At 49.8% G+C, this 10,823-nt stretch overlaps 1 protein-coding gene across 1 annotated transcript in view; it reads right to left on the minus strand.

The window, feature by feature from the left end:
• Positions 1 to 10,257, minus strand: part of tncb (tenascin Cb) — a 49,597-nt gene extending 39,340 nt beyond the window's left edge. Inside the window, exon 1 of the mRNA XM_048994031.1 lies at positions 9,901 to 10,257. The gene's annotated coding sequence lies outside the window, so the exon portion shown is untranslated. The remainder of the gene's footprint in view (positions 1 to 9,900) is intronic.
• Positions 10,258 to 10,823: the final 566 nt, after the last annotated feature.

Below are 10,823 nucleotides of genomic sequence, written 5' to 3' on the forward strand. Positions count from 1 at the left end.
GATCTCGGATCATCGAACACCACGCCCGGCAGGATCTCGGATCATCGAACACCACGCCCAACAGGATCTCGGATCATCGAACACCACGCCCGGCAGGATCTCGGATCATCGAACACCACGCCCGGCAGGATCGCGGATCATCGAACACCACGCCCGGCAGGGTCACGGATCATCGAACACCACGCCCGGCAGGATCTCAGATCATCGAACACCACGCCCGGCAGGGTCTCGGATCATTGAACACCACACCCGGCAGGGTCGCGAATCATCGAACACCACGCCTGGCAGGGTCGCAGATCATCGAACACCACGTCCGGCAGGGTCGCAGATGATCGAACACCACGCCCGGCAGGGTCTCGGATCATTGAACACCACGCCCGGCAGGGTCGCAGCTCATCAAACACCACGCCTGGCAGGATCTCGGATCATCGAACACCACGTCCGGCAGGATCTCGGATCATCGAACACCACGCCCGGCAGGGTCGCGGGTCATCAAACACCACGCCCGGCAGGGTCGCAGTTCATCGAACACCACGCCATGGTCGCAGATCATCGAACACCACATCCGGCAGGATCTCGGATCATGGAACACCACGCCCGGCATGGTCGCGGATCATCGAACACCACGCCCGGCAAGGTCACTGATCATGGAACACCACGCCCGGCAAGGTCACTGATCATCAAACACCACGCCCGACAGGGTCGCAGGTCATCAAATACCACGCCCGGCAGGGTCGCAGGTCATCGAACACTACCCCCGGCAGGGTCGCAGGTCATCGAACACCACGCCCGGCAGGGTCACGGATTATTAGCAGAGCTGCACACTTCACTGACCATGTATCCCAAAGCAGAAATATCCGATCATAACCTAGTGGCAAGTCACTTTGAACAAGTAAAAATCACTATCCCCACTGCCAGTCAATCATGTCTTTATTCTCTGTGCTTAGAATTACCCCCTGATCCAACGTAAACAACAGCATTTTGATTTTTAAAAGTAAAAAAAATTGCACTCTATACACATTCCAAAAAGGGGGATTCATTACTGAAATTTAATGCGACTTGTCCAGTGTGGGATACAATATGATTATTGTTTTGTAGGACTCATGCATAAAAGAATATTGCGTTCTGCCAGATCCCCCCTAAAGACCCCCGTCTGTTGAGTAAGGGAAACCCACAAAGACCCAGTACGCAAAGGCCCCCCTTTGCAGTCAAAGCTGTATGGTCAGACTTCACACTTGCTGTTTTTATGGCTCATTTCAAAAGACTTTTGTGTACTAGTATTGAAATGAATTCCTTTGTTTTGGATTTTACTGATTAAACTATAGAAGGAGCTTGTCTGTGATGGATGGGCATCCTGCTCCTTATGGATCATGCCTGCTGCTTCCTAGGATGGAGCCTGTGGCTCTGGATTGGAAAGGCAATGGTAGAAATCAGATGGATGGATGGATGAGACTCATGACACAAGTGCTTCCATGGCATGGAGGTGAGAAACATCGGCCCTCATAGCAGACATAGGAACACAGAGCCTTTCTGATGTAATTCATAATTTAACTTGCTATTTCTCGTGAATGAAGATAGAGTCCAAACTCAGATGACACTATGGTTGAACCCAGGGAGGATTTATAATAAGAAGAAAATTAGCCATCTGAGTATGGACCTAATCTCATGATTTTGATTGTATTGCATTATCGACAAACTGATGGTATTGATCATCTACGAAGGTAGAGCATGGTGTATGTTTTTCCTGCACTTGCCAATTTTTTCCCATAATGCTCTGTTTGTGTCACTTCAGCTCAATGCAGACATGGCATTCTGTAAGATTTGAATTCTAAATTTAACTCTCAGACACTAAGATATGTCACAGCTGCTGAACGAGAGTCTTGTCCCCTCGCACTGTGGACATCGGGTGGGCGGGATCTCAGAAACGGCTGGTGTATTTTTAGGGAAATGCTGAACTTGTCACATGTTTGCCCGGTGAGGAGAGAAGGCTCATTACCTCAGGGTCATGCACATGCTTTCAGGAGGCTGGCCAGTGGGGGCGCACCCCCTCCATAATTACCTCCGCCCAGTAGCCGCCAATAATTTGCTGCACAGACTGAACAGCGATTAAGCTTAAATGTCGGAATGGGGTAAGGGGGGGTGGGTTTCCTTCCACATGGTTGCTGCATTACAAATTATTGGGCAACTATGTGTATGTGATTTACATTTCGCACGGTTGCTGGGTGAAGTTTGGAGCTATTGGACAAAATACCAGCACTGGTGGAGGGAGGCGGCCATCTTGGAGATGACTGCTGACCCAGGAAGGTCAAATGGAACTGTGGGAATATGTCATTAATCTTATCTGCAAGTAGTAAAAACGATGTTAAAATGTTGCACATTTTACCATGGTGAAGATAAAGAAAAAATGGTTGTCCCACAGTGAGAATAAGAATTGGCAGTTGCAAAAGGATTATTCTTTGTTTTCTTTGCTAATGGGCTAAAGTCCACCTATGTAGAAAAAACACCGAAGCACTACATTGATTTTGAGAGATTACGGTGCTCCACAAAGCAAGTAAAGTGGTGAGCATGACATGAGCCCCGCAGTGCGAGTGTGTGCAGCTTCCGCCTGCAGGACAGTAGGCCGAACAGAGCCTGGGCCCAGGCTCTACCATGTGACCGGTACTTTTCAGGTCTGGCCCTTGAGTAGAATTAGAAAGCATGAAGTAGTACAGCAATGATGTGTGGTACTCCTTAGCAGCGTTAGCATGAGTGCTAGCAGGAAAGTTAGCATAAGCTTGGGCGCTAAAGCGTGGGCCTTTATTTTCAGGGGGTGGGGTGATGGCCCCGCCTCTGCGGATGCCTATTTCTCCCCTTGTCACATAAAACAAGAGTCAGATCCTCCTGTGATTGATGGGCATAGCTGTGATAAAGTGTGATCTACGCTGCACAACAGACTAGCGTTCCGCGGTGTGGCTAATGGTTCGTTTATGCTGGCAGAGCGTGACAAAGCGGCGTGATGGAGGTCGCAGGGCCGAGATGGAGGGGGCCGCCATCACCTCCCAGATAAAGAAATTAATAATGGATCAAAATTCAGACAAATGGAGTTAATAATGGATCTGGGCGCTCCGGTTGCGGCAGAGGGGCTGCATTGTTCCCAGCATGGAGGTGGTATATCAGTGGGATGATGGATCGCATCTCTGTTACCGACGTCGCTGAGCACAGGTACATATGAGGGCAACGCTTTGGCACACGGTCTGACCTGCGTGCTCCACCGCGTGCTGAGTGAAGCCCAGGACTGGCTCTTGTCCACCACGAAAAGCTCCGTCCGTCTGCTAAGGAAGCAAAGCGCCCCGGGAAAAAGGCTGCAGCGAAAAAAACGAAAGTCATCCAGAGCGCTAATGTGGCAAAGGTGGGGGCCGCTTTGCCCCCCAGTCCTGGGCTGCTTTGCATCGATTCAGGCTCAGTCCACATAAGCGGTGGTAAAGTGGGCGATACTGGGCCTCAGGTGTGTCTTATATGATGGTCAGACAGGGAGGCACCTTCAGCGGTTCGCGTGATGAGCGGAGCAGTACTTGTGGCCACGCCTCCACGCTCACACGTTAATCAGCTTCAGGTTATGGCCACACTTGGTTGCCTCTTTCCTGTGCGATACCGGCCCCTCTCTGACGGAATGGAGTTGCCGGTGACAGAAGTGTGAGCCGAGCCATCACACCAGGAATCTGAAGGCGATGGGAGCAGGTAGACCCAACGACCTGGCACCCCTGCGGTACTGGTCAACCCACTAGGCGACATGGGTGGCTGCGTAGAGCGTCATCTTCGGGGGGGTCTGAGGCTTGCATAGCAGCCTACATGGGCTTCAACTGCAAACTGCACTCAGGTCCTCGTCCGTCTAGGACAGCGGCTTCCCCGGGCCCTCCCAACCGGGGGTGCCATAAAGGGGGGATTCCAAGGGCCCCTGAGTGACAGGGACCCTAAAAAATGTGGGACAGAATTGGATTGGTCTGGGTTGGGAGCCCAACATGATATGCTTTCACGGGTCCCAAAATCTCAAGCGGCACCCCTGCTCCCAGGGTACTGCATCAAAGCCAATGTAGCTTTTCCTTAATCAGAAGCCAAATGAGGAGCTGGGAGGAAGCAGGCAGGATGGAACATAAAACGATACAACCTGATCTTAAGTCAAACAAGACACATGTCAGCTAGGGTGAGTATTTATTCAGATTCAACTGTGAATCCCAGTCTTAAAAAACAGTAAATATGATACAAGACCACTGTACCACTGTAAAACACCCAAGACACCCGCTGGGAGTACATGTGTGGAGGCCTTCAGCTGTTACATTTCTTCCGCCTGTTTTTTTCTCGTTAAAGTCAGTCTGTATTCAGAATGAGTTTCCCTTCATGTTACAGATATCTGAGGAAGCCTTACTGGCTGTTTGTCTGACAGACACACATACCGGACAGAGTACAGCCCTACGTAAGTTACTTTGTTTTTTCTGTGGTCATTCACCAACTTTGAATGAGTCCAGACACTAACCAGAAATTGTACTTTTTCTCAGTGTCTTTTCTTTGCTACCTGCACACGTCTGCTGATAACAATAATGTGTTTCATAGCAAGTTTGGAAAATATGCTGTAATAACTATAGTTTGATGAACTGACTGATCAATTAATCACCTATTTAGTTAATTGAAATCCCAGATAGAATTGCAGGGGTCTGGTTCCGGTTTGCACATGGCCTCAGATGCAGAGAGTAGCTTTTTATCTTTTATCATGCTGTGACTTGCATCATGGAGGCAAGCTGCCATTAAATCATCTTTCTGGGCCTTTAAGACAGATTGGATTTCATGGTTATAAAAACTCTTTATTGGTCTTTAATGATGCCAGAGGACATGTGAGTTCTGAAAGGAGGGTTAAGTGCTAGATCCCCCTGCCGCCCCAGGCTGGTCACGCTACGCTTTATGTGCAGACATTGCAGAAGGTCAGCAGGTCCGTACTGGAACGGGATTCACGGCCCATGAGGAAGGTCATAAAAGCTGAAAGTAAGTAAGTTAGGGAGGAGCTCCATGTTTATTTATGGTCACCAGTCACCGGAGAGGCAACTCATCACTTTCCTGGTGATTCTGACCAGGATAAGCAGGTAGAAGATGGATGGATGGATGGATGGATGGATGGATGGATGGATGGATGGATGGATGGATGATACAGCTTTTCTGCACCTTTCACTCAGCAGTGGAAGTGGAAGCGTGAACAGAAAGGACAGAGGGTTGCATGAGGAGGAATGTGGGATGGAAGCTCTTCATTTACATGTGGGGGCCAATGACCCCCCCCCCCCCCCCAGCTTCAGGCTGTGGCCCTTCCCCGTCCATCTAGCCACTGGTCCCTGTTCCCGCACCCCCAGTCCCCGGCAGGTAAGCGTGGTCCACCACGCCTCCAGCGCACGTCGGCTCAGATCCCGCAGAAAGTGGCTTCCAATTAAATGCTGCCCGTGGGAAAAGTGGGACAGGGGAAGACAACAAGCTGGAAATGACTTCCGAGCGGCGCCGTGAGGGTCAGCAAAGAGCCGTCTCGCTGACTCGCGCTGTCAGGCCCTCCATACCTAATGTGATTTGCTTCTGATAAAGCCGACAAGCTGCGCCACATCCTACTAGAGATATTTCTGCAGATGGAAACTGATTTTCTCCAGCATAATCCATACAGTGTGGCACGACTTACCAGAAAGGTGCAGCACTACCTTCTCTAGATCCTTATGATCTTTATTTGACACCTTGCTAATGCAGTTTCATTGCTAACTCCACACTTCCAAACAGCACTGGGGGACAAATGGATGCCACCATAACCAAAGAGATGAAAAGGGTTCGATAGAGAAACCGTGTTTCCGGACAGAAATAACAATTTGGCTCACTGGCTGTGTGACTAAATAATTGTATTGTCCTCCATTCCAGAGGGAGTCGAGCCCCTTAAATTGCTTTCATCTTTCCATGGGAATGTGAGGAATTGCATCTTCGTTTCCTGGAGGCTCAGCGAATATCACCGCCGTTGGCTCCTTCTCCCTGGGTGTCCCTGGGCGGGTGTCTTGTGTGTCGAGTGGAATTCCTCTGTCCTTTGTCCTAATTCTAGCCTCTCAGACCAAGCGTAATTGGTATAGCTGGGAGCGATGGGAAAACTCTACGTTGCAGACTGGAGTGGGCGTGTAAACCTCGTGCCGTAGTGTCATCTGTTCACTTAAGAGAGGGAACTGCACATCCTATGAAGATACAAAATTAAACATACAAACCACCATTTCCCTCCACATCTGCCAAGAACCCTGCCGGAGGCAGACGCGCTCGGTGCTGTGCATACAGTTCAAAGGAATGACGTGTCCGTGGTTTCAAAGGCATAAATTAAAAATTAGCATAATGGGATAAGAGATGAGGGTCAGCTGAGGCCACCCCCTCGCTCATTAACTCCGGACGTCTGATACAGACACTCCGTTTTTCAGAGTAGCAACCAGAAATAGCGCAATTCCCCCCTCTTATTCTGGGCAATGAAGAGAAAATGATTCCTGTATGGAAAACGAAAGGAGGCCTTTGGCCCTGGTTTGGGGACATCTGTTTCAGCCTCTCAGCAATAAAGGCTCATAGTGTGTAGGTCGCTGAGTCCAAACAGGGAGCGCAGCGGATTCGCATATTTGTAGGGGCTGAACAGCCTTGGGCTCAGCCGGCCAGGGCAGGCAGGTCTTCCCATTTTAAACCTCTCCTCATGGTCCGAGAGCTCAACCGGTTACGGCAGCATTCCAGTGTGGGGGGGGCAAAGGGGTGAACCAGCCGAAATGTCATGTCAGCCTCGAACACACGTGCTGGTCTTTCCAACCAAATCCCCCCCCCTCCTTCACAACAGGGAGATTCTTGGGGACTCCCTCTGGCTCTTTCTGCAGGGGCGGTCATGGAAGCCGAAACAGGCAGTGGTAATGAGGCTTCCAGGATACAATGAGAAGGCATTTTCCAGAATGCTCACTCTCATAGTCATCAAAAAATCGGGGTCTTTCCAGTCGTTTCCCCCCCCATTCCTTATTCATCGTTAGATGTGTGAATGATGACTGGGTGGACCCCCCCAGGAGGATTCCAGGATTTATGTTGTCATAAAACCAGCAACTATGACGGTCATAAAAGTGTTCAAGTGGTAAAGGTCAAACATGGTCCTGATTGAACTGTTGAGTCCAGCTGGCAGTTGACGACCTTCCTGGTCACTCATTCTATTATTTACATGCATTTCATTCAGCAAACACTTTTGTCCAAAGTGAGGCAAATAGCACCTTACAAACATGCACCTGACTTGACATGAGGGCGGCTCAGCTGAGCTTCTAAGAGCAGGAGCTACACAAGATCTTCTGCTCAAAGTAATGCCCTAGTAAGAGAAGTAGTGAAAGCGGCGACAGTAAGAGCGATCCGGAGCATGGAGCCGTTTCAGTGGAGCAGTGGTGTTCCTGGAACAGACGGGTCTTGAGTCATTTCTTGAAATTAGCAAGACGCGGTAAGTTGACTTCTTAACAGGACCTGTCAGTTAGCTGGAGCATACTAACCGGATGCAGTTCAGCTCCATAAATAGGCATAACGGTGTCTTAGTGACAGAAGCATGTCAGCTCCGTTCTTCCTGTAGCAATCCATGCGCCAAATGTCAATTATCTCTTCATAATGTGTAAGAATGAATAACCCCGATATGGCATTTCATAGCTACAAGGAAACCACTGAACATCATCAAATGAGTCTCCTGCCAACCAAGACCTTGGCCCGTAATGAAAATGGACCCCTTCCTCTGCCTAATCAGGCTTATCTCCTGCCCAAATGAGTTCAGTAATTGGGTATTAGAGCTGAGATCTTTGTCCGTCTAATGGCACCTGGACCAGCCAATAAATCACCTGTTCGGCGCAGAGGCGCGGGGGCCGGCTGTCTGCTTCTTGTTCGGGGAGGGGCCGTGGTCTAATGGAGTGCCGGGAGCTTGTCAGCTCTTCCCAGTGAATGGCACTTCCTGCTTCGGAGCTCCTAAGCTGGGGGGTGGGGTACCTTTAACACGGCTCAGACAATGCAAGGATGGAGAAACACAGGAGGAGGTCGGTTCGAGACAAACGCTCCGAGTGGACTGTGAATCCCTCCCCTAGGAATGACAGCTGTCCAAATAATGAGCCCCGGTGCTCACACATCCTTTTGCGGCATCATAAAGAGTGAACACGCAAACACATGCACATACGGTCGGCGTGGCAACAAAGGGCAGCTGCTGCCAAACACAATCCCCCAGGGAACAACATGCAGAGCGGCCCCTGGGAGACCCCACCTCAACACCCCTCACCTGCCCTGCACCTTTCGATTACGTGACCTTGAGTGTAACTGATACACACAATATGCAAATCAAATGTCAAGATACCTGATTTAAATCAGAAATCCCCCCCACAGGCAAGTGCTAATCTTACCTTCAGTTGCCTGTGATATGCAAGCATTGTGCTCACAATCACACTCACAATCACACTCACAATCATACTCACAATCACACTCACAATCATACTCACAATCACACTCACAGTCATACTCACAATCACACTCACAATCATACTCACAATCATACTCACAACCACACTCACAATCATATTCACAATCACACTCACAATCATGCTCACAATCATGATTCTTACCTTCAGTTGCCTGTGATATGCAAGCATTGTGCTCACAATCACACTCACAATCACACTCACAATCATACTCACAATCACACTCACAATCATGCTCACAATCACACTCACAACCTTATTGTGAACATTTATTTTTGGTTATTTCAGACTGGAAAAAAATCCATCCACCCGTCCAGCTTCTAACAGCTTATCTCATTCAGAGATGTAGGGGCAAATAAATGAAATTATCATCATTATTTCGGGTTCACCGATATACAGCAATCCCCCCCCCCCCACCGCACACTGGGGTCCTGAACTGTATTTGCTAACACCCCAATACTTCCAGTGTCACCGCTTGGATTCCCGCTCGCGATCCCAAGCCACACACACTCCTCCCCACGCCCAGACCGTCTGTGCTGATGCCGAATCACATGTGCGCAGAGTAGCGGGACCCAGCTGATGGAGTGCGACGCCCGAACGCGGACCAGCTGGCCGAGGCAGACACCCCTAAGGGTGTCAAGGGACTTAAGCAAGGAGCCAAACTCTCCTCACTGGGCAGAAGTTGTGCTCCTCAAGTCTCCCCAGTTACCCAGTAGCTGGTTCACTCCCCCAGTATGCTCCTCTTCCATTAAAAAAACACACACAGACTCAAACCCCAGATGTCTGGCAGAAACATGCTCAAAATATTAACAACTTCCCCCATAAAGGCTTAATGGGTGGATGCAGCCGGTGGCTGTGCTGGGATCCGCTCCCTCTCACTCGGGGATCACCAAGCCGGCAAGACAAAGGGGCTTCTTTCCGCAGCGGACGTGGATGCGGGAAGTGCGGCTGGCTGCGCCTGGCCGCATCTCCAGCACGAGCCCAGGAGGCTTCTGGGAGCCACCAGTGGATCTTAAACAAACTACCAGGGCAAGTGTCACACACGCATGTTCGGCTGGCTGTGGGGCTGAACCCAGCCGCATGAAATTTCAGCATAGATCTGACATTTACACAAAACCACATGAAATTTCAGCATAGACCACCATACACACAAAACCACATAAAATTTCAGCATAACCCTAACATATAAACAAAGGCACGTGAAATTTCAGCCTAGACCACCATATACACAAAACCACTTGGAAATTATATACAAAGACATGCAATATTAAAGTGAGAGATATATCATGATTTTGGCATGAAAATGTAAAGCAAACCTTTTTCTCACACAATATAATATAGACGAGTAACTTCCCTCGGTCTGCCAAATGCAACAAAACCTCAAACAGGTGAAGCAGTAGACACTTACCTCTTCACAAACTGCTAACGCTCTCTCTGAAGGACAATCCCCCAGTGCAATCAGAAACAATGTGAGTTGGAGTTGGGGGGGCAGAATGTTAACTGGCGTGATGGGGTGGCTCAGATGGGTCTCTCCAGGGAGTCTGTCTCTGTCGCTCTCCCTCGGGATGATGACAGATCCTCTGACCGGTCCCGTCCGCCTGCTCTGGAGGCTGCCTATTCCATCCACCTAGCAGGGGCACACTGATGCTGGGTCTGGGGAACGGGAGGCAGAGCCAGAGAGCGAGTGAGCGGGCGAGAGAGAGAGAGAGAGAGAGAGAGAGAGAGAGAGAGAGAGAGAGGGATCGAGAGTGCCACTGAAAGAGGGAATGGGAGGGAGAGCTCCCCTTCCCTTAAACAGTTGAAAGCCTGTGGTCAGAACTCCCCCACACACCCACAGACATAGAGCTCTACCTAGAGCTCTTAAATAGCGCCCCCCCCCCAACAGAGCTGAAATGGGATGCCTCTCAGTTGAGTGGGTGGGGAGGGGGGGCACAAGCTCAAACAGAGGAGAGGCACTTGAGTCCTGGGGACAATGGAAGAGGGACACCCATCAATGGCTTGGGGGGGTCGCAAGCGCTTAGGGCACCATGATGTCAGGGTGGGAAAATCCGACTGATGATCCCCCCCCCCACCCGCAGCACCTTCCTCAATAACGTCGACAAGCAACATCATTACCACCAGCCTAATGGCATGTGAGGAACGGGCAACTTAGCATTTTGGGTCAAATTTTGAATTGAATGTAATCCGTTCCATGATTACAGCTTCCTGGATTTTAAATAACTATTCAAGTCTTTTCAGTTATTTTTATATTGGGTCCTTAAAAAAGCCTGACTTAGGTCTGAGTCCGAATAGAATCGTAAGTGTTCATTTCAGCAAGCCAGATGCCTTGTG

Source organism: Brienomyrus brachyistius, chromosome 2 (assembly GCF_023856365.1).
Source record: "Brienomyrus brachyistius isolate T26 chromosome 2, BBRACH_0.4, whole genome shotgun sequence".
In the NCBI taxonomy this organism is placed as follows: Eukaryota; Metazoa; Chordata; class Actinopteri; order Osteoglossiformes; family Mormyridae; genus Brienomyrus; species Brienomyrus brachyistius.